Consider the following 22,216-nt stretch of genomic DNA (forward strand, 5'->3'; position numbering starts at 1 on the left):
CCTGTCTGTGCTTGTGTGTGGAGTCTGACAGCAGACCATCTGTGTGTAACAAACACAGAATATGTGAATTCTGCACCAGCCTACGTATGTGTGTGCTCGTTGTATGATAACACACCCTTAAAATAACAGTGAAATACTGAACCACTGACTTCAGTTGCTGTTGGTCAGTCGCACAATCTCTTTCCACCACCTCAAGAAAGCACCGGAGCAAACGCACATTTGGTATTTTAAAAAACATGAAAATGACAACTGTTGTTCTGAAACTAGCAAAGATACTTGCACTGTTTTACCACGGGTGTAAGAGAGGGTCCAAGTTTCAAGTCCATTGCCAATTTTATTTATATAGCACATTAAAAATAACTTGGTTGACCAAAGTGCTTCACAAAGTAAAAGGTACATTAGACGACAGCAACATGCAATACATCAAAGTACCAATAGTAAAAAAGAAAATAAGATAAAAGAAAATAGAATAGAATAAAATAAACCAAGATAACACTGATGACATCACTATGACATCATTAAAGTTGAAGTACTGAAGCAGCTGTTAAGACAATAAAAACTGAAGTCAAAATATCCCCCTGCATAAAAACTTGCAGAGCATGTGTAGCGTAACCTTGTAGCAGGTGAGTATAACTTTGAGCATCTTTAGCATATTCTCTTTACTACCTGGCACTTGGTTTGACACATTTAAATACATTGTTGAATAAATGTGGGGTTCTTCAATTCAGAGCCCATGACGAGCGCCACGTCAGTGAAGGTGCATGAGCAATTTCAAATAGAGTCGTAATCCCTTTTAGAAAAATATTGTCATTGTCGTTAAAAGAAATCGGGATTTGACTTTATGGTTTAGCGTAGAGCTAAGCTTTATAGTTCAGCCAGAGACGCCTGATAAAAGAGGCCGTGGCATGTCTCCACTGAAGGTATTTAAGTCGACATGCACCCACCCCACGCAGCTCTGAACACTAGCCTGAGGCACTTTTCCCAAGAAACAATAGAGTTCCAGTGCCTCGCAGCAAGCTTTGTGTGGCAGGGAAATATGAGAAGTACTTGTGAGAAATACAGAGAAGAGTCACCTATAATAAAAGTCACATTAACACATACACTCGCTTTATAAAATGACTTTAAAAGTGGAGTTTTCTTTCAGGTTTAGACTTTTACTTCATATATTCTTAAGATTTCTTTTCTTTGTTTCTATTTCTTGATTGAATTTAACCTATTGTGATATGTTATACAGTGTATGTTGTGTTTTTATAGCTGTGGAGCAATGTTAACTTATTTTTTTAAATTGTTATATGTATAGAATTTATATTATATGACAATGTCCAGTATTGTCGTATAATATATTGCGCAAATGTGTAAAACCTGGAAGGTTGATTGAACAGAAATACAATCCATGCACATTAAGTGGATGTGTGCGTGTGTTTGTGCGTATACTAGTATATAGTAGTAATAAATACACACACATATATATAGACATGGAGAACATGGAGGTCTACCATGTTGCTGTTTTCGTACACGGTCTCCACAACAAACCATCTTTGTCTTGTCACAACAGATACAAAAGCTCCATATGACTTTGTCAAGCAGTCAATGTTTTGTTTGTTCTCTCATGACTCTTGTTTGCTTTAAAGCAAACACAAAATAAATTGGCTCCATGTCATCACCATTACCAGGCGAACAGAGGCTCACAAGACAGCAGCACAAATCTGATGTTAAACAAAAGGGTGTTTATGACAAGAGGCATCGTGATGCAGCCTGTTATCCATTTATAATAATCAGAATGGAAAGCCTGGAGTCGCAGTAAGCTGTTCTGCTGCTGAGCAGTAACATCTGTACATCCATGAAGTACTAAGTGTCAGCAACATGCACATGATGGTGCGGGCACTGTTTGAATCCTTGTGACATGCATATCATGTGTACTCATGCCGACAGCAAGGACTCGGCGAATTAACCTCGTCCTCTCCTGTCACCCCTCGCCGCTTTCTGGGCAACCTTCTGTTGATCGCAGCTCTGTGTGACAAGACCTCGCTTTCAAAAACACACGTGCACACCTGAGGGAAGAGGCGCATCGAGAGAAATCCCTCTGTGAATGTGCTTTAATGCAGAGAGGACTGGAGTCACTGGAACCACGTTTTAGTGCTTGGTTAATTCGGCGGCCCCCTAATTAGGTGTGACGTCTCATTTCAATAAATTCTAAGTTATAAACAAGAATATGTGTCTGACTTCAAAAGCAGGAGCGGTATAATGGGGTTGCAGCAAACAACAAACAGAAATACAATTGTGTTAGTCCTGCCAATAACACTTAATCATGTATAGTATTGTAGGTGGGTCTCTGCAGGTTTTCCTCTCAAAATGCTGCTGATCCTCATGATCCTAAAACAATGAATGGTTGCCAATCTCTTGATTAGTTACAGTTACATTAGTATTTATTGTCTCTACCTTGACGGGGCCTGAAGTTGTGAGACGTCAATCGGACCTGACATCACAAGTTTCTCACACGGAAGATAAATACACCCGAGGTGGCAGACTCATTCATTTCCGCTGCAGCCACACTGACAGCGAAAAAACAATATAGCACCTTAAATTCCTGTCGAAACATTAAGCCTCGATGGGCGGATTTGAAGGGAAGCCGAAGGTTTGAAATCACCCGAGACATCTCGTCATGGACAGAGAGTTCAATCCGATCGCTTGTTGACACGTTATTTTTTTTTGGTGTGTGTCCCCGCTGAGATCAGCAGGCCGTCAAAACCGTCGTGTAAAGTGTTGTGTACCTGTCAGGAATGAGCCTTGTTTTGGAAGATAGAGACGACATAATTCATCAGGCCGAGGGAGAGGCTCTTGAAGAATGGAGAAGTGACAAAGTCGATTCTTTTGAGAATAATGACGGCTGCCATCGTGCTGAATGGATGGAGTGTCTTTTAGGATCTATCAAAGCCTTTTTACCGGGGCTGGAAAGCCCACAGGTGTGATGCGCCTCGCCGTCACTGTTGTGTCAAAGTATCTGAAAGACTGAGATATTTATATGTGAACAGCTCATTTTTGGTGGTTTCTGTATTTTGGCTATTATTCAGTTTAATTTAATTATATGAAAATCCACATTAGAGAGTAAACATAAAACAAATGCACCTGAGAAAAGACACACTGGACATTTCTTTAGTGCCGTTTCCACTACTTCTTGTTTTATTTAACTACTTCGAGTTTTTCTGTGTTTTTCCATGACCAGAAAATTAGTTTGATTATCTTTCCTGCATATATCATGTACCGTTTCACACAGGCTACATATACCTTTAAAATGTTTTTTTTATTTTATGTATATCTTGTTCTAGATCTGAATCTGAGTATATGGGAAATTTGTCTAAACTGGGGCAGCGGAATCTGTGTGTGTCTGTGTTTAATATCGGACTCTGTATGTTTCTATTGGAGTTTGGATGTGTGCTTTTTAGGACCTAAGAAAAGGTAAATAGGTTACACCGGTGCTGCTGTGGTTCCTCTCGCAAATTCCTCATTATTTTGAACTATTCCTGGTTGTGGTTGCCAGGTTTGAATGTCAAATGTCGCATTCATTTCATCTTCAGCTGTGCGAGGAACCACTGTCATGCGGTTGGGTTTAGACCCTTGGACAGTGTGACGAGTCTCATTCACATTCTGTCCAAACCTGACATCATTTGCATGAGAATAAGCCCAAACTCTGCAAACGTGACACGTCCCAGACAGGGGATCACAACTTGGCTGTCATATTAGGCCGGTAAATTCAGGTGACACGGATCCTGTGTCCTCATCTGGGCCAACCTGACAGTGGTTCATGTTCCCTGCTGTCTTTTTCTGAGGGGCTTTGTGGGGGGGGTGGGGTTGCTTTTAATCAGCATGACGAACCCTGCCGGTGCGCGCACACACACTCACACACACACATATGTGAGAGTGGGCATATGCTGAGGGGCAGTGGGCTGGCCGTCGTGCCATCATTAGTCCAAGCCTACACGGCAAGCTTCTGACACATGTCGAAGGAGCTTCATTCGACCTACAGAAGGCGCATCCGCATTATGCAAAGGTAGCAGTGTCTTTATGTGCAGCACTACTGTCAGAGGCTTGAAGGAAGAACTGAGGAGGGAAGTGCAGGGGCCCGGGGGAGAGAGAGAGGGAGAGAGAGAGGGAGAGAGAGAGAGGGGAGGAGCAGATGTGGAGAGATAAGCTTCAAATCAATGAGAGAAGTGGAGGAATCCGAAAGTCGTATTTTTCAGAATAAATAAAAGAGTTTCTCGAGATTCTCTTGGCTTTGAATCAAAGGAGTTTAACAAACTTCCTCAAACTAAAAGCAGTTATTATCTGTTCTCATTGTCTCGTTGTTTTTAAGAACGCGTCGTTTCTTGTCTCCATTTCAGAGTAAAAGCTGTGAAAAGCCATTGTGCCGGTGAAGTGGCATTTGGTTTTTCGGTGTGTGTGTGTGTGTGTGTTTTTTTTCCACCTGTGCCCTCTGGCATTCTGATGACTCACTCTGAATTGGACGGTGTTCAAGTCCGAGGCACAGTAGGACACGTGTCAGTAATGATCACCAGCACTTCTGCAGTGTTAGTGTCGTGGACTGACTGCATGACACCAGCTAGAACACTAAAAAGGGCACAGTGTTGTGTTTCGTTGTGTTTTTGTTACTTTAGCGTATGTGACATACAGGAATGAATCAGATACAGCTGCTTCCAGACGTTTTGTGTTTACTGTGGTCATATTTACCTCTTTGGCAGATACATGTGCCTATTTAAACTTACACATATGTGGCTGCGGTTGCAAAATAATTTTATCTATCATGCAGAACATTTTCCTATCACCAGAAATATGCATTTAATGCTTTAATTTAAAGTGCTGTTCCCTTTTCATCCTGCACTCACATAACTCAATGTGCCTCTTGCACCTTTGCCGACAAATTCACCTTATGAAGATATAATTTTCATCGTTAGAATTATATTTTGTAGTTTGCAAATGTCACTGCACATAATGCAAATTCTCCCTCTTAAAAACTCCATTCTATACTGTACAGACAGCTTGTATATATTGTTATGTATTGTTGTTCTGTTACTTTGTTCACAAAGAACATTGCTTATTGAAATATCATCTTACCTAAAAAGAGCATTTCTAAAAAAAGGTGCTGCAGGAGTGACGCTGCGTTCTCGTGCAGCAGACACTGATTAAAGTCACTTTTTGCTGTGTTTTAAAACTATTGGCTGACTTAAAGGTTAACTGTCACCCCATCCGAGGCATACGCACGCTGCTCTCGGGCCGAAATGCTCTGGTCTGTGGAGACGTTGAGGTAAAAGTTGGAAGCGAGGAAGTTGTAAATCACCACCCGAGTTCCTCTCGTCTCCGGATTCAAACAGCCGCCGTCTTTAAGAGGTGTGTTAATAGAAGAACCAACAATCCACCTAATGCCCAAAGTGAAGGGTGGAGTCATATTTACAAGTCCAGCGATGAGCTTCTGCTTTCATTGGCCCACGTCAGAATAATGATTTAGTACCAAGCCCTGCCAGTCCTTTGTCACTTGGGCACTGCAATCTTTCTCTGTCAGTTGCCAGGGGGGAGGACTGAGATTCGTTTTTTCCAATAACGCTAAATGCATCGGCAGCGGCGCATGGTCCAATAGCTCATGAATATGAATATACATATAAATAGACAAGTTGAGGAGGCGGATGGATGTTGGCCTGTCACTTCAGCCTTGCCTAACATCTCCACTGAGGATAACTTGTGTCCCGGATCTGCAACAACTTCCCACAAAGTCGGAGCCACGCTCACCTCCCTCGTTCTCCCTCTTTCACTGCGTTAAAGCCGCTGCTCGGCTAACTGTTTTATTTTCTACAGCCCCAAATGAAATCACCATCATCAGCGTGAGTTTAGCATCTCCTCAATTAACAGTTATCCAACACTCACGATGGCAGACGGAGTGGAGTGACGGAGGATTGACAGGAGGGCGGCGGAGGAGCGCTGACAAGTGTGAACTTTGCAGGAAACTGTATTGACATGATGTGTTTGTTTGATGAGGCAAAAAACACCCAAACAGCTGTTTCACCTGCATCTGGATGAATCAAAACTGAGGCCGATGCTACTCAGCTAGAAAAAGAAAATCTGAGATGTTTATTTCATCACATGGTAAATGACTGCTCGGATGTTATTTATTAATTTACGGCCATGATTAAGTGCTGTGATCTTGATACGGATATAATGTGGTTACTGTCGCTGTTTGTTCTTACATGGCTTTTATTCTGTTATTTTCCGTTAAACACGCTGACGTTTAATGAGGCGCCCAGGAAACAAATAAGAAGCCTCTTTGTTTATTTGACAGGTACATGACAGTGACACTATAAAAAACAGTCAGGAAACAGACAACATCAGACATCAAGTGTACTGGTTTTAAACAAACCATCAAATTAGCTGAAGTTATATGTTGGAGAATCAAAGCAAAAGTATTTGCCAGTTTTTACTTAAAGTGTCAAATGTAGATTTCCATCACACTTTACAGACCAACTCCCTGGTTCACATTTGATCAACTCGCTCAACCCTGTGTCCTAGAAATTATATTAAAACTGGGATTTGTATCCTGACTCCTCCTTGTTATAGACAAACTGTGGTTTATTATTCTTATATCTTAATACATGAACATTATACTGATACATTCAACATTGTCTGACTTGGAAAGTGTGTTGATTAGTGGAAAACCTCATTAGATTCCATTGTGTTTCCTGCAAACATGTTTACTGCTGCACATCACGTGATAAGTATAATTTCTAGCACGACCTGACCTGTTATCCTAGAGAGTCCTTCAGCTTGTTTACAACCTGTTTGCTTTGTCTGACCACTTCTTCTTTCTGTTGTTGCCGTGTTTTTAATGACATCGCCCATCACAGATATGAAAAATGACTTTGGTGAGTGCAATGTTTTTATCTACTAATTATATGACCTCGATTGAGCTTCAGCCTCCAATGGGCTTGACTATAAACATGACTGGATGGATGGATAATGGATGGATGGATCAGATATATTGATACCACCATAGTGATGCTTCCTGGTATGAGAGACGACGTAACTAATTAGATAAAGTGACATTCTTTTTTTTAAATCCAGTTTCCTTGTTCTCATCTTTGATACCTTTGGACCAACGGTCACTTTAGTATAAATAGTATCTCATCCTTTTCCCATTTATAATCCCTGTCATTGAAGTGATATTATTTTTAACTAGTCTTATATTCATCCAGTTTCTCAAATCATGACTGCTTCCCAACCCTATGTCATCATATAGAGCTATTGCAGTTTTCTTGTTAGATCGACCATAGAAGCTTTTATTTGCAGCTCTTCAAACAACTTTATTCGAAGTTATCTGAGACTGAACTTCCTGTCACTGCACATTTGGGGCTTTCATAGCCTACATCGTCCAAACCAATATGCCGGAGGTGAGGCTGTAAGGTGACAAACTGGGGAAGTTAAATGTCACAGACTGAAGAAACAATATCTCCTATATCTAAAAATGAACCTGTTATCTGTGTTAATACAGACTTTATTGAATCAAAGAGGATCAACTAGACTTAACCACTAAATAACAGAGGAACCCTATTGTGCAGTTTATGAGTTGGTGCACCATTGGAAGCTCATGGTTCGAGCATTCTTCTGGGGGGAAGCTACACGTATTGCTCTTGTCATACCTGTCCAGCAGACAATGCAAGAAGCAGCTCTGCTTTGTTTGTCAAGACTCTCACCAAACTCGGCTCTGCAACTCCTGGTTTAACTCCCACACTGTCACTATCGGGCTCGCTTCTCCACCGCCGTGGGAGTATTAACGCGTGACATCTACAATGGCCTTAACACAACACACCGAGATTGAGTTCCTCATGCTGCCTGCGTGCGTTTCTTCTTACCTTCACTCTGAGTTAAGCCAACCCCACTGCTGGGAAAGAGATGTGACAAAACCAGGGGGAAGGGAAGTGGAAAATAAGGCAGAGCCAAAGCCGAGCTGCCACTCAGCGACAGGCGTTTTGACAATCATAGGCTGTCATCACTTTCTGATCAGACCTGTCAGCAAGAAATGCGGCAACAAGACAGTGCTGCAGACGGAACATCCGCATACCCCCCTATCCCCGTCTTACTGCACGCGCACACACACACACACACACACACACACACACACAGAGATAGATATTCAGAGTTGTGTTATTTATGTACACTCACATCACACCGAGACGTGCAAACACATCAAAAATGTCAGAAAGTGCTACGTACCAGCCCTAAGAATAAAACAGGTTTGGTTACACAGTATAGGCAACAGTGAATTGACTGCACTTCCTGCGAGTGCTGCAGGAATATCCCTAAAAACAAAAAGGCAGCACGCACTGGCATTTCACACTGACAGCTGACGGAGGAGAAAAGTATTCAAGAAGGAAACTAGTTAAATGATTTCAACACGGAGCTTGATGCATGTTGAATTGTGGCTGGAAGTCAAATCCCATCAATCCTTTAAGTGCAGTTTTTTTTACCCTTATATTGAATTTAAAAAACACTTAATTTTTCTTGTTTTCCTAGTTTGCACTCTGTCGATAGCACAGTGTTTAATGCTGAAAATCAATATCCGCAGCGGTTTGAAAACATCGTGGAGCTGAAACGCACCGTGAGCGGGAAAAAAAACAACATTCAATAGATCCAATTAATATCCTCTGTCCAAACAGAGAAAAACAAGAGACAGAGAAATGAAATAACATCTGTCATGTCATCTGAGTCTAACTGCCAGTCAGAGGAGCCAAGCTGCCATCTGCGTGAATGCTGGAAATGAAAGGGAAGCTCAGAAGCAGTTCTTTGATTTAAAATTATTAAACGACAAAAAGTGGTGGGAGGACGTTGTATTACTTGTTTCCATATTTCTTAGATTTTTTTTTTATTGCATTGTCTGTTTTTGATCAGCTTTTAAGCTTAATCAGACTTCAGTGGAGCAACTAAGTCTGTACTGTAACCTGGGTTATGTGTTGCCGGCTGAGAGAATTAATAGATTTTTTGAAAATTAGAACATAATTACTTCTTTTTAAGTTGTTGCTAACTCAGCCACAACTGATACCGAGGTTAAAACACCCGGAAATGCTGCATCAAACAAACATGTTTTCCTATTTCCTACAACCTTAAATGCATCATCTGATTGTGGACAATATACTTATATTTCAAAGCATCAAAACTCTTGTTGGATCTTTTGAGTTTCAGACTTAAGTTTGAGCTCTAATAACAACGTGAAGCCTTGAAAAGACTTAGCGTGATGAATTGTCTTGTGTGTTGTTGTGGTATCAGCATCACAACAACACAGAGGTTGATTCCAACCAGTGATGAAATGAAGACAGACACGTACTTCATGTTTATCTGTGAGCTGCTGCTGTTTCCGTGCGATCTGCTCTGGTCATTATCTGTTCATCTGTCACTGCCGATGATCATTATCACACTAACGGCCACTGGAGCCGAGCAATTACTCCACAGCTCTGAGACACACTGGAGGCTGTGAGTGGCAGCTGTCATCTTCCACATAATGACGTCTGGAATGGAACAACACGCTGGTCATATCAATGTGAAGCGGTTCAGTCAATGAAGGGAACACTCGAAGAAACTGTTTTCTTGTTATTTCTCAGCTTTGCATCTTTTATGCTTCAAATTACTTTCTCATTCAACTCTTGTATTGTGGTTAATTATTTTTGAATCAGTGAAACTAAATCAGTTGCAGGTTCAAGATTATTCTTTTTATTAAATCTAATCTAATCAAGACTATATCTATTTTAACAATCTAAGCACATGGTCTAAAGTGCCTGCTGCAAATCTACTTTTTCTACTTTAACGGCAGAAGGAACGAGGTTCAGAACTGGTTTGTTCTCTCTGCTTTACTGCTCCGCCTGTTTCTTTACATGCTCTGTGTAACAAACCAGAGAATCCTAACACGTGTAACCCATACAAGGTTAAACACCGATAATAGAGCTTTCCACACCCAACCTCTCTGAATTCAATTCTAAAGCCATTAGCCACATCACAACCTTAATAGCACATGACATCATTCAACCACTCAACTGCCACTTTAACATATTGCGATCAGGACGCAGGTTCAGGTCAGTGAGGTGCAACATGGCTCGCTTCAGTAAAAAGAACACATCCAGCAGCCACAGCAGCACTAAAGAACACGTCCTGCAGCTAACCCAGCTCTTTACTGGCATATTAACACAACTAACTAAAAGCCACATGTGCTCACTCTATGGCAGGTTGCTTTTATGATGAAGAATTTACTAAATAGTAAGACAATCAGTTCTCTGCAGGAACAGTGCAAAGTGAAAGCACGCAAACCGAATGTGTGTGTGTATGCTCATCACATGCTAGTTGTGCACCCACATACATGTATGTATAGGTGCATTTTAGCTTAATAATGAGTCCTACATTAACCAACCTCAACATAGCAGTGTGCCAGCAGCAAATGTCCATTGAGAACCCATGGGCCCTCAATGGACATTTGCAATTTGGACAAAGTGGGCACTGGATGTATAAATGAGAACTGCGTCCGTCTGAGCTCTGTTGGTATAAAAGGACACTTGCACTGACCTTGGTGCTGTATTTTTCCAGGTGTACGATCGGGCCTTAAATCTACATAATGTTTAATGATAAAAAAGATTCTTGTTCATTTAAAACCAACCTGCCATTAAATCCCATATCCATTACACTGATATTACAATATGAATGAGATTATTGGAAATGTCGGCTCCAGAATCGTGTTTTCTCTCACACACACAGATTTGTTTCACTTCTTGTTTGGTTCCTTATAGCTGCTTGGAATTCACTCTGGAACAATTTTACCTTTCACGTGAAATCAAGGGGGGACAGGGAATTCCTGCTGCCAAACTCCTCTTAATTAGAAACATCTTTCGCTGGGAGCCCGCGAGCCTGTCTCAGCCTGCAGCTCCGCTCGCACCCAGCACTGTACTGAATCCCATTTTCTGACCCACACATGCCCCCCCCGATCGCACAAAGTTTACTGTGCACCGTTGTGTTTTTGCAGGATAATTATGACAAGAGAGAAAGCAGGAGGGGGACGGTCCGATGCTGTGGCAGGCGAGGACACACGAGGAAGTCCTCCTTGTCATCCTCGGAAGCCACAGTCTGTCGGCGTATAAACACAGAAACAACAAACACGACAACACACTCGGATGATCATAATCAGCTACCGATTCCTGTCTTGAAGCTTTCGTCTTGTTCCTGTGATTGTTTTTTTTTTGTTCCTCACACAAACAACAAAACAAACACAGTTCCCACAACCTAGTGCGTGACTGTTAGCCTTCATCTCACTCCTCAGTTCCGTTTTTTTTTTCCTTTTCAGCTCTTTTCCTCCCACTCAGGCGTCACTCCGACACGTCGCCATTGTGTAACTCGCTCGCCGTTTTTTTTGATGATCCCGCGTTTAAGTGCGCGGCGTCTGAGGACATCTTCGCGGCGCCTCTCGGTGTCAAGGTGTTTGCAGATATTAAGTGATTGTTACACGCGGCCCTAATTAAAAAGGTGAATTTCAAAAGCAGGAAATGAATATGCAAATCGTCTGTGTCTGCGCCTCGTTTTCTGAAGTGGCGATAACAATGTGGCTCTAAGCTCTTCTCTTAACTGTAATTTTCTTTATCCACCGTGACAAACAAACAGAAACGATAATCCTATTATATTTTTAATGGCACGGTTTTGTTTTCTCAAGGCAGTGTGTGTGTGTGTGTGTGTGTGTGTGTGTGTGTGTGTGTGTGTGTGTTTGGTGTGTGTGTGTGTGTGTGTTGTGTGTGTGTGTGTGTGTGCGTGCGTGCGTGCACTGTTTTCCTCACCGTCACTGACAGAACTTGAAATCAATTTTCAGCCACTTCTGTTTCAGTCTGCTCAGATTTTCAGCTAATTCCTGTTTCTTCTTTGTGTCTCCATTGTTGTGATGTGTGTGTTTCTGCAGCGGTCAACTGAAGAGAGCGCACGTTTCTTCTCCAGGGCAGAATTTACATTAAGTAGCTTAGCATCACTCCAGGTTATTTGCACATGCTGCCATTTTTCATTTCTGCGGGGAAGATACGTTCATTTGTTTTAGAAGGTTTTTCCAAACCCTTGACGTTTGGAATATTCTGTTGAATTTGAATTAATGTCTCTTCGGTGAAATGTGTGTTGTTCTGTTTTCACATGAGGCTCTCTTTTATTTAGCTCAAACTTAACAGCGATGTGTTTGTACTTTTGTCTGAAAGTCAAACCCAATATAATTCAACTGCTTCCCGATGCTTTATGCAAATCAGAAACAGAACAGCGGTCAAATAATAATTTACATTGCTGAACTTCTGACTTATATTTCTGGATTGCCGTATCTAAATGTGCATGAAAACAACTTGCAAGTCTTAATACTATATGTGAGCTAAGTAATAAACTTAGTACGTGAAAGAATATTTAATATTTTGATAACATCATGTTAATAATTGGAGGAATTACCTTGACAAATACCCTCAAATATAAAGGAACTCTTCTCTTTATAAATGTTGAATTGTATCTTTACCTGTATTGATACATCACATTTGTCTCTTTAAGTGACCTGCTGTAAGTTCTAAGACTCTCTATAGCAGTTCATTTGGATCAAATTACTGATTGTATACTAATTGCACACTGTCTTTATTATTCCCCCATTATAAATACTAAATTTCATATCTTTTTACAGGAAATTTCTGTGGAAATCATTGGAATATATGGACCTGTAAAATACAATTTTGTATGATAATTGCCTTTTACAAATTACTTTAATAATATTCAGATGTTTGTAGAAAAATATACCTTTGAAGATTTACGTCTTCTGCACTAGACCACTAGGGGGTGCTATATTTGGAAATGAAAATGTTCAAAACGTTTGAATGGTTTTCGATGTTGTTTATAAAATACACCGGAGAAACAAAAGACTTTGTGACAGAACAATCTCAAGGTCCATTTACCAGCTTGTTCTGGACATTTCCACCACATCCCAGAGTCTTCATCGGCAGACGGAGTTCATTCAGATGGTTTCATGAAGCTTAAATCTCTGGAACAAGCCTGTAAGAGGACCTGGAGTTGAGATTGTTGTGTGACGCTGCCTTTTCAAAGGTTAATCTACTGTCAGACCTACATGAAATAACATCACTGTTTGTCTATTATTCCCTGAAGAAGTCCAGGGTGAGACAGGTACCGGATTTGCGTCTCTCTGTCTCTCTGTCTCTCTCTGTCTCTCTCTCTCTCCTCAACCCAGGTTCTGACAGTCACCTCTCAGCCTGCCAAGTTCATACAAATGGCCACTCATGTTTGCATTCAGCAGCACCGGTCACAGCTGCTTGGACGTCTGACAGGCCCGTCTAGAGTTCAGCAACCCTGTCTGTGTTGACAGCTTCTGCTATTAAGGACACCAGCAGTCCACGGCTTCCCACTGAGCTACTGACTGGTTTCCAGAACACAGTGAGTGTGTTTTCCTTCTAAACTCTCCAGTTTAAAAAGACATGGAACTTGAGTGTGTTCGTTGTGATGCGTATGGTCATTTTCCATCAGCGGGGAGGTCAGAGGTCATGAGGCTGGATGAAGGAGTTTGTGTCAGTGCTTTGTTGAAAGAGACAATGAAGGACAACAGAGTATTAGAGTCACTTCAAGAGAATAAGAGTCAGAGATTATGAGAATAAAGTTGTTATATTATGAGATTATAGTTCCTATATTATTAGGATAAATGTCAAAAGTCCTAAGTTGTATCAGAACTGTCTGTTCTACAGGAAGAATGAAACGGATTGAAGTTGCCTCCTGTGTAGGGAAGGTAATGTTGGGTTGTTGATTGTTTTCGCAATATTTTGTCTTTTTTGATATCATTGAATTACGACTTTATTCTCATAATATTGTGATTTTTACTCTTGTAATATTACACATTTATTCTCAGAGTATTATGACTGTTCTCGTGATATCACAACTTCATCCTTTTTTAAATATAATTACTTTTTTCTCATTAAATTATCACGTTATACTAATATTGTGACTTCCTTCTCAATTACCACCTACTTTAATACGATTTTTTTGTTAAATGGCAACATTACTCTTGTAATATTATGACCCTTGTTCTCATTAAATCCCAACTTTATTCTCCTAATATTACAACTTTATACTCATTGAATTGTGACTCTGTTAAAACTTGTTCTCGTTATATGTTACAACTTTGTTCTCGTTATATTAAGACTATTCTCAAATTTTTTTTCCTACAGTGTAACCCTAATACACTGTGTCATAATGAAGAGCAGCAATGACAGTTACTTCACGTATGGTGCGGTGTAAGTAACGTGAGGTGTATCTGTGTGCGTGTTAAGCCCCAAAAAACCTTCAATATGAGCCCAAAGTGTCAGGGCTCTAAGCAGGATACCCTCCAGGAACCACTCGGGCACGGCTGCCTATTCCTCCATGACAGCACATTCATTTCCTAACTAATACCTGAACTAAATACCTTCCTCCTGTTCAACTCCAAAGGCTTGTAAACCCAACCAGCATTATGTTTTCCGTGCCACTCGTCCTAATCAGTGAATAATGGCCTCAAACATTTCCCCCCCCCGACTTAAATAAACAGCACAGAGTACTTACGCTGACAATGTGCGGAGTTTCATTTGGAAATCTTTTACCTTCTGCTCCGGCAATGAAGAAAAGTCAACATGTAATTATTGTGGAAGTGTTTGTTTGAATCTTAGTCGACAGAGGTATTTAAGAGCCTGAGCCAAATCCTCATGCAGTCTCCCTTGAACCCGACAGAAGACACCGAGACCCCTTTAATCTCGGCGGTAATGCACTGACAAGCTCTTCTGACGCACCTTTCATTTGAAATGTTTTAATGTCTCTTCACATTCTGCTCCTGTCAGCTCGCTCTCCTTTGCTCCCCTCAGTCTCCTCACTCCTCTATCTGGAGGTAGGCGTTGTCAAGCGTATTTAAAATAAAAAGAGAGAGAGAGAGAGAGAGAGAGAGAGAGAGAGAGAGAGAGAGAGAGAGAGCTCGAACCAACTTCTGAGGAACATCAGTCCAACTTTAATCAGAATTTCACTGCAGCTTTTTCACAGAAGTTCATTTAGTAAAGTGACGGTATGTTCGTGGCGTCCTGATCTGTGCCTGCTCTCGTATTTTCCCAGGAGAGGACAAACCCAAACGTTTCCAGTTCTCAACCATTAGAAGCTGTAACACACCGTTTTGTAGGTTTCTCACTAACCTCCATTCAGTCAGGGAAGTGGCTGAGGACGAGGACGGACAAAATAATCTATATAGAGGCACAACGCTTAGAGTGAGATGCAAAATTATCTGTTGTCATTTTCTTTGTGTTCATTTTGTCTTTTTTGATATTTTATCTACTTGTAGTTGGTTTTGTCTCTGTATTCATTTTACATCTCTCGTTTTTGCATCTTTGTGGTCATTTCATGCATCTTTGTTTTCATTGTAGGCGTCTTATTGGACATTTTGTGTCCCTCAGTTGACTGCTTGCATTTCTTTACAGTTGTTTTGCCTCTTTTTGTTCCAGCTTTGCATCGCTTTGTTCTCCTTTTATTCCAGTTTGTGATCATTCTGCATCTTTTTGTAGTAATTTTGTGTCTCTTTTTGTCTTTTTGAGTGTCTTTGTAGTTGGTACGTGTAGTTTTCAGTGATATTTCGCAGGTTAGGGGCAGAGAGAGGCCCTGACCCTTTAAATCTCAAGGTCCCATTCAATAATGATGTCGGGGACTGAGGCTCAGGAAACTGGAGGTTTTGTAGTACACCACCTAATTTTTAGATTCATCTTCTATCGAGCATTAACAGTGGGCGGCACGGTGGTGCAGAGGTTTACAGTGTGGTCACACAGTAAAAGGGTTCTGGGTTGGACTCCAGTTAGGTCAGGGCCTTTTTGTATGTGTGGAGTTTTGCGTTGGTTTTCTCCGAAGTGCTACAGCAACATTTCACTGTAGATGAGAAAAGTCACTGATGTAGTTACAACTGTCTGTTTCCAGTGATTCTTTAGTTTATACTCAGAACAACAAGAGCAGGAGAAATAAATCGTTCTATCATGAAGCTACAATCAAAAGAAAAGTGTCAAGGTTTAATTTTTCTCTTGAACTAATAGATAAATCTGAAGTTTAACATTATTTACCTGTCTCCGTTTCCTCCTTGTCGCTACATAATGGACTTAACCCCAGTTGAACCTTAATCTCATGCACTTTGTTAATTGCAGCCTCTTATTTGTCTGTCTCCTCTCAGACATCAGACTCGGGTAAGAGGATTGAAATGCTTCACATTCTGTACTTTTCAGACTGATTTGTCTAAACACCCGAACCAGACAGGAGGGAGACTTTTGAGGATTGTTTAGTTGAAGGTTTGAGGGCTGATGAGGCTGAAAACTGTCCAGCGTCCCACTGAGTCCACTGCAGGTGTCCACCCTTCACCATATGGAGACGAGTTCAGATGTTTCACGTGCTGTAATCCAGAGCACATCACTACTAGTGTTGTACATGAAGTGTGTTTACTCTGTGCAGAGCCGCAAGCAGGAACTGAAACAGTTTCTGAAGACTTGTTTACTGATTTAAAAGAGGTGAAGGAAATTTAGAAAAGTGTTTGAGTAAATATCCTGGGATCGGAGACGCTGATGGAGCTGACTTCCCCTTTATTGTTTGAAATCTTGGATATAACCTTTAAGTGGAGCTTTAGATTGAAGTGCATTGCTACTTTCTCCATAATAAGTGATAAATTACGCTGCCCTGTTTCCTCAAAATAATGTTTATATATCACTTCATTGCTTATGTGGTGCTGCTACACAGAATTGTTGCAGTTGACATGTTGGGGGTGGTTGTGTTTAACGTTCAACACAAAAATACCCTCAGACTTTTCCTGTATTAAACCAAGACAATGATCTTTTCACTATACCTAACTTTAAATGCTGCAAGTCCCCGAAGATAAAGATGAAGTTTATTAACGTGGCAGATATTGAACCAGATATTTTATGCTTAAATTCATTATGAACATTTTTGCGACCTATTGGAAACACATCCTCTGATTTGGGTGGCGTTATGTTTCCTTTAAAGCAAATTAGTTGCATATAAATGTATCTATATGAGAAAAAGTACAACACTGTTTACTACCACAATGTTGCTTATTTGATCAATAAGATACAACAGAGTCAGATCAACACTTCAATCCTCAGTTGTACACAACAAAATTAAATTGTTAGAAGTATTTTCTACTTTAATGCGTCAAATCGCTGATAATTGTAATATATCTCATCTGCAGCCAATCAGCTGCTGGGATTTGGGCTTCAGCAGCTCTGATTTGTGCAGCACCAGGGTTTTAATTATTGGAATAACAGGAAACTGCCTGGAGACGTATAAAATGTTAAATTCTATTTCCTGAAGACAAACATTGATCGTAAATGCGAAAACAGTTTTGTGGCCAAAACAGACCACAACCTCCCTCCTTCCCCGGCAAATACACACACACACACACACACACACACACACACACACACACACACACACACACACACACACACACACACACACACACACACACTCACGCATCATTAATGTATTTCACTTCAAAGTCTTGGCAATTTTCTGATGACATTCACACTCCTCCAGGGTCAAACAACATCTCACTGCCTCCGTATCAATTATTAAATATTTTAAGCAGCATCCCGCCTTCACCTCCGTCATCCCCTCAAGACCGATGCCGTTATCATTTTTGTCAGAGTCAGTTTCCATCTGCATTTGTCATCCCTGCGCGCATTTACAAGTTATCAATCGCTGTGTCAGGATGCAAAATAACTGATGTTCTTTGGGGCGGGATTGGATGGGACTATCTGGGGCTTTCAATCAATGCACATTCTCTCTCGCTCCCTCCCCTCTCCGCCGCCACTACACCCTCATAAATCCCAATGCATTGTGGGGCTTTAATGTATTTGTGTGGGGGGGTGGAGGCCCGGGCTGTGGGCGCAGATGAGGTGGGGGGTCTGGGTGACAGAAGCAGTAGTTATATTATCAAACATTACACCTTAGGGCGAACACGGTATCAAGGGCTTTCAGACTGTGTAAGCTCGGCGCGGTGGCAAAGGAGGAGGCACGACTACAGCGCGCAGGACAAGAAGGGATTACTTTCTGTCGTCCATAAATCAACTCTCCAGCTAAACTAATCTTTCTGGCGGGGTGACAGAGTAAATACTCAGGGTATAGGGATGTAATGTGTGCTTGATGCATCTGGTTATGGCTGCCTGGCTGCACACAGAGAGGGCGAGAGGCTCTCCGCCAGCAGTTACAAGTTAGTTAATGTACAGTTTCCTGCTCGCTATATCCTTCTCCATCTTGTTTCAGACGACAGGGGTGAGTGGGCCAGCAGTCATGATAGTGTGTGTGTGTGTGTGTGTGTGTGTGTTTGTGTGTAGATGTGTCGTCTCCTGTTGCTGAATATTAGGAATAAAGTCAAATCAACTGAGTCAAATAAAGACCCTTCCAGTGGGCTAATGAGCACTGTTGTCATTCTTTCGAGATTTAAGGAAGATGGATGTTAAATGAATAAACAGAATTAAATATGGAAGAAAAAACATGTTAAAATACCCAAATTTGTATCCACTCTTATTAGTGTGAATGACCTCAACACGTTTTTGTTGAAGAGGGACAAAAGTCGTGCAATTAAAATGTCCAATATTAACCCACATAATTATTTCTTCCTTTTTATTGTTTTGTTGCATTATATCAATACATATTTTTTCTACATTTAACTTGGACTATGGGTGTTGATGTTAGCCTGAATGATTTAATCCATATAATGAGACTGTGCACATTTTATATGAGCAATTTACTGCACAGTGTCACCTACATGTGGAGGATCGGTTCATAAGCAACAAAATAATAATAATAATAATGCAATAGTATTATTAATCTAGGTTGTGTTAAATATATTTACATTTTTAAATTTGTATGGCCTCTCTGCTTTTGCTTTTGTTCTGTGACGACCTGGAAACTATCCCTTTAAAACCCCTCCTCTGCAGTTTAGCACACGGTTATACAGTGAGACTGAACTGATGGGGGCCATTACTGTTTGAGGGTACAGTGCATCACACTGCAATGTGTGAGCAGTGGGAGGGGCGACATAATGAGAAGCCAGGCTGAGCCCTCACAGAAGCAATTTAAGCTGAAATCAGACCAGAGGGAAACAAAGAAACCTCTGGTGACATGTATCCTGCTCAGACTAAATCACCTCTCACATTGTGTCTGCGCTGCACCTGATAAGTTGGTAGGTTTTTTTTACATTTCCCGGTGAAAAGGCTTTTTGCCACTCGGCTTGAGGACACCACTGGGGCCTCTGGACCTAAATGACAATTTGAAATTGCAGCGTGGCCAATTGTGCATCATTTCGCTCTCCCAGTGGAAAACAATAATTGACTCAGAAGATGCATAAACGACTCGTAGGATTGTAACCGGACGTGTTTTTGTTGAAAATGATCTGAACAGATAGTCTCACTGCAAACTGAGCAAAAATAAACCAAACTAGAGGAACAGCTCGTCTCCAGGAAGCTGCGGTGAAAACACAAGTCGATTAATCATTTAGGAAATAGAAAGAAAAGTAGTTTGGAAATAATCAATCGTTCTTACAAATACATTTTTAATCAAAAGGATAATTTACCTAATTCAGCGTTTCAGTTATAAAGGTTTGTAGCTTTTATATGTAAAATGACATGAATTGGAATATTTTTTAGTTTGGCCAGTGAGAAATTATGTTTTTTACTTTTTCTATAAAACTTAGAAAATCGATTAATTCAGATTATGAGATTAATTAATAATCACGATAATAATGAAATAGGATTGGCTATATTTAAATGGTCAGGAAATTATTAAGAGAATGAGTTCACCAACCTATCTTTATTCATTTAGTTTGTTTACTCATTCGTTCATTTGGTTGTTTGTTTATTCATGTATTTATTTCTTACAGTTGATTGTGTGGTTGAAGGTGATGACAGAAAACAGATTATTGACGAGGCTGGAGAACAACAATCCCATACTTCATGTTAAATGACAAATCAGTGACTGCGACAAAAATGAAGAAGCAACTATTTAAAGCCGGATCGTTTTATGTATTTATTTATGCAGGATCCTGTTGAATTTTCAATTTCAGTTCAGTCAACACTATTCAGTTTACTTTACTTCACCAGGAGGATTCACTTTGTATCAGTGCAGCTTTAAAAACTCAGCTAAGATGGTTACTTTAGTGTTTTAGCAAGTTAATATTCACTAATTAGCACTGAACACAAATTATAACCGAGGCTGATGGGAATTATAGAGATGTTTCACTTCAAATCAGAAATATCAACCACATGGTGGCGATGAGGAGGAAAAGTCAGGGGGTAACCAAAGCCAGTAGGATGTATCATCTGGCGACCATGAACGTGTGCACAAAAAAATCCTGGCAATTTATCCAATAGTGAATAAATAGTACAGCCTTAGAATAAAAAATGTTAGGTTTAAAATATTTACATTTTAACATTTTTGGCTATAGCTATTTCGTGGAGATAAGGACCCTCAGTTGACCCTTTGCAAAATTTCACTTCCTCTTCACATTTATTTAAGGAAGATTGAGTTTTGTGATCGGACATATATGTTGATTAAATTCTGAATATTTACTTCAATGAGACATACTTTGGACCAGTAAATAGACCAGTTAACGAACAAGTTAAACCAGTGCACAAAACTGAGGTCACATGGTGAAACCCTAATAGGATCTGTTGACCTCTCATGTAAACACTAACACGAATTCGCCTCCTTTTCTTTGCAGCTAACTGAGCCGTTTGCTCGTATGTCGGCTTCCACACATCTCGCCGTCACTGTCCACATCCAGCTGGCCACTTGCAATATTGCATTATTCATAAAACATAAACACACAAAATGGATTCCTCTGGTCCACTCCCCACCAAAGTCAGAAGATTAATGATTCACTCTTTAGGTTATAATTCAAAGTTCATCCTCACATACATCATATTTTGAAGCACATAGATTATAAGAGAGAGAACATTTATCATGTGACAGGGCAAACGCAAGCTCCCCTGCACACATAACACACACACACACTCACACACACACAGAGACACACACAAGCAGGACTCCTGTCTTCCGCTACACACACACACACACACACACACACACACTCATGCACACACAATTTGTTTTAACACCAGGCCCCACCAGAGTGAACCTCCTCGTTCACATCCAGTTATTCTAATTTTATTCAGACACATCTCCTCTGAAGCAGTAAAGTGCCGTTTGCACAAACAGATGAGAGATAATAGTCTAAGGAACTGGTCACTCCTATACTCTGCTGCCCTGTGAGAGCAGGAGAGATGATAATCATTCATCACAATAATCAAACCGCGAGACACACACACAGGATTTCACGCCGCTTCCTGCAGTGTCCGACTTCCAAAATTGGTACTTTTAAATAACAGGAAGCGAGAAAAACGCAAGCTGCAGACGGCAAGAGGACGACTATTCATTTAAATGCTGTAGTGGGTATTAATTCTAGTCAAGTCAAATTTATGTGTAAAGCACATTTAAAAGAACCAGAGTTGAACAACAAAAATATAATGAGAAGTACAAGAATCAAATAAAACAAAGGAAATAGAATTAAAAAAAAGTCTAAAACGTGAATAAAAACAACTTAAAGAGACTCAAAAGCCCAAGAAATCATGTAGGTCTTTAGTATAACCTTAAAAAAGAAACACTGTATTGTAAATGTGAACTGTGCCAATGGTTTGAGGCGGTTACAGTTAAGTGTGTGATTGCTTATAAATCTTAAAATATATTTCCCCCATTTTCAATAGTTTAAAGCCTTCTATTTGCATATATCCCTCACAGCATTTACATTGCAAAATTACTTGAAAAGATACCTCACGATACATGTTGTATTACTCCACAATACTTTAGCGCTACCTTGCAATGCTTTTGCGTTACCTCCTAATACTTGTCTTCTTCTATTCTGAGCCACGTACAGGAGAGTTGAGCTCGGACCACATCTCATGATTGTGATGCAGTTAGTGTAAAGCTGCAGTTTTGTTACTCAGAACCTTTGGGCTCCGTATACAGTAAATATACAGTATGTAGCCTAGCTAACATTTACTTGAATGTCGGTACAAATAATTATTGGTTCCTCTTGTCATTGTTTTGTTTATTTTTCGTAAAATTA

The sequence above is a fragment of the Hippoglossus stenolepis genome, chromosome 17 (genome assembly GCF_022539355.2).
Source record: "Hippoglossus stenolepis isolate QCI-W04-F060 chromosome 17, HSTE1.2, whole genome shotgun sequence".
NCBI classification, from domain to species: Eukaryota; Metazoa; Chordata; class Actinopteri; order Pleuronectiformes; family Pleuronectidae; genus Hippoglossus; species Hippoglossus stenolepis.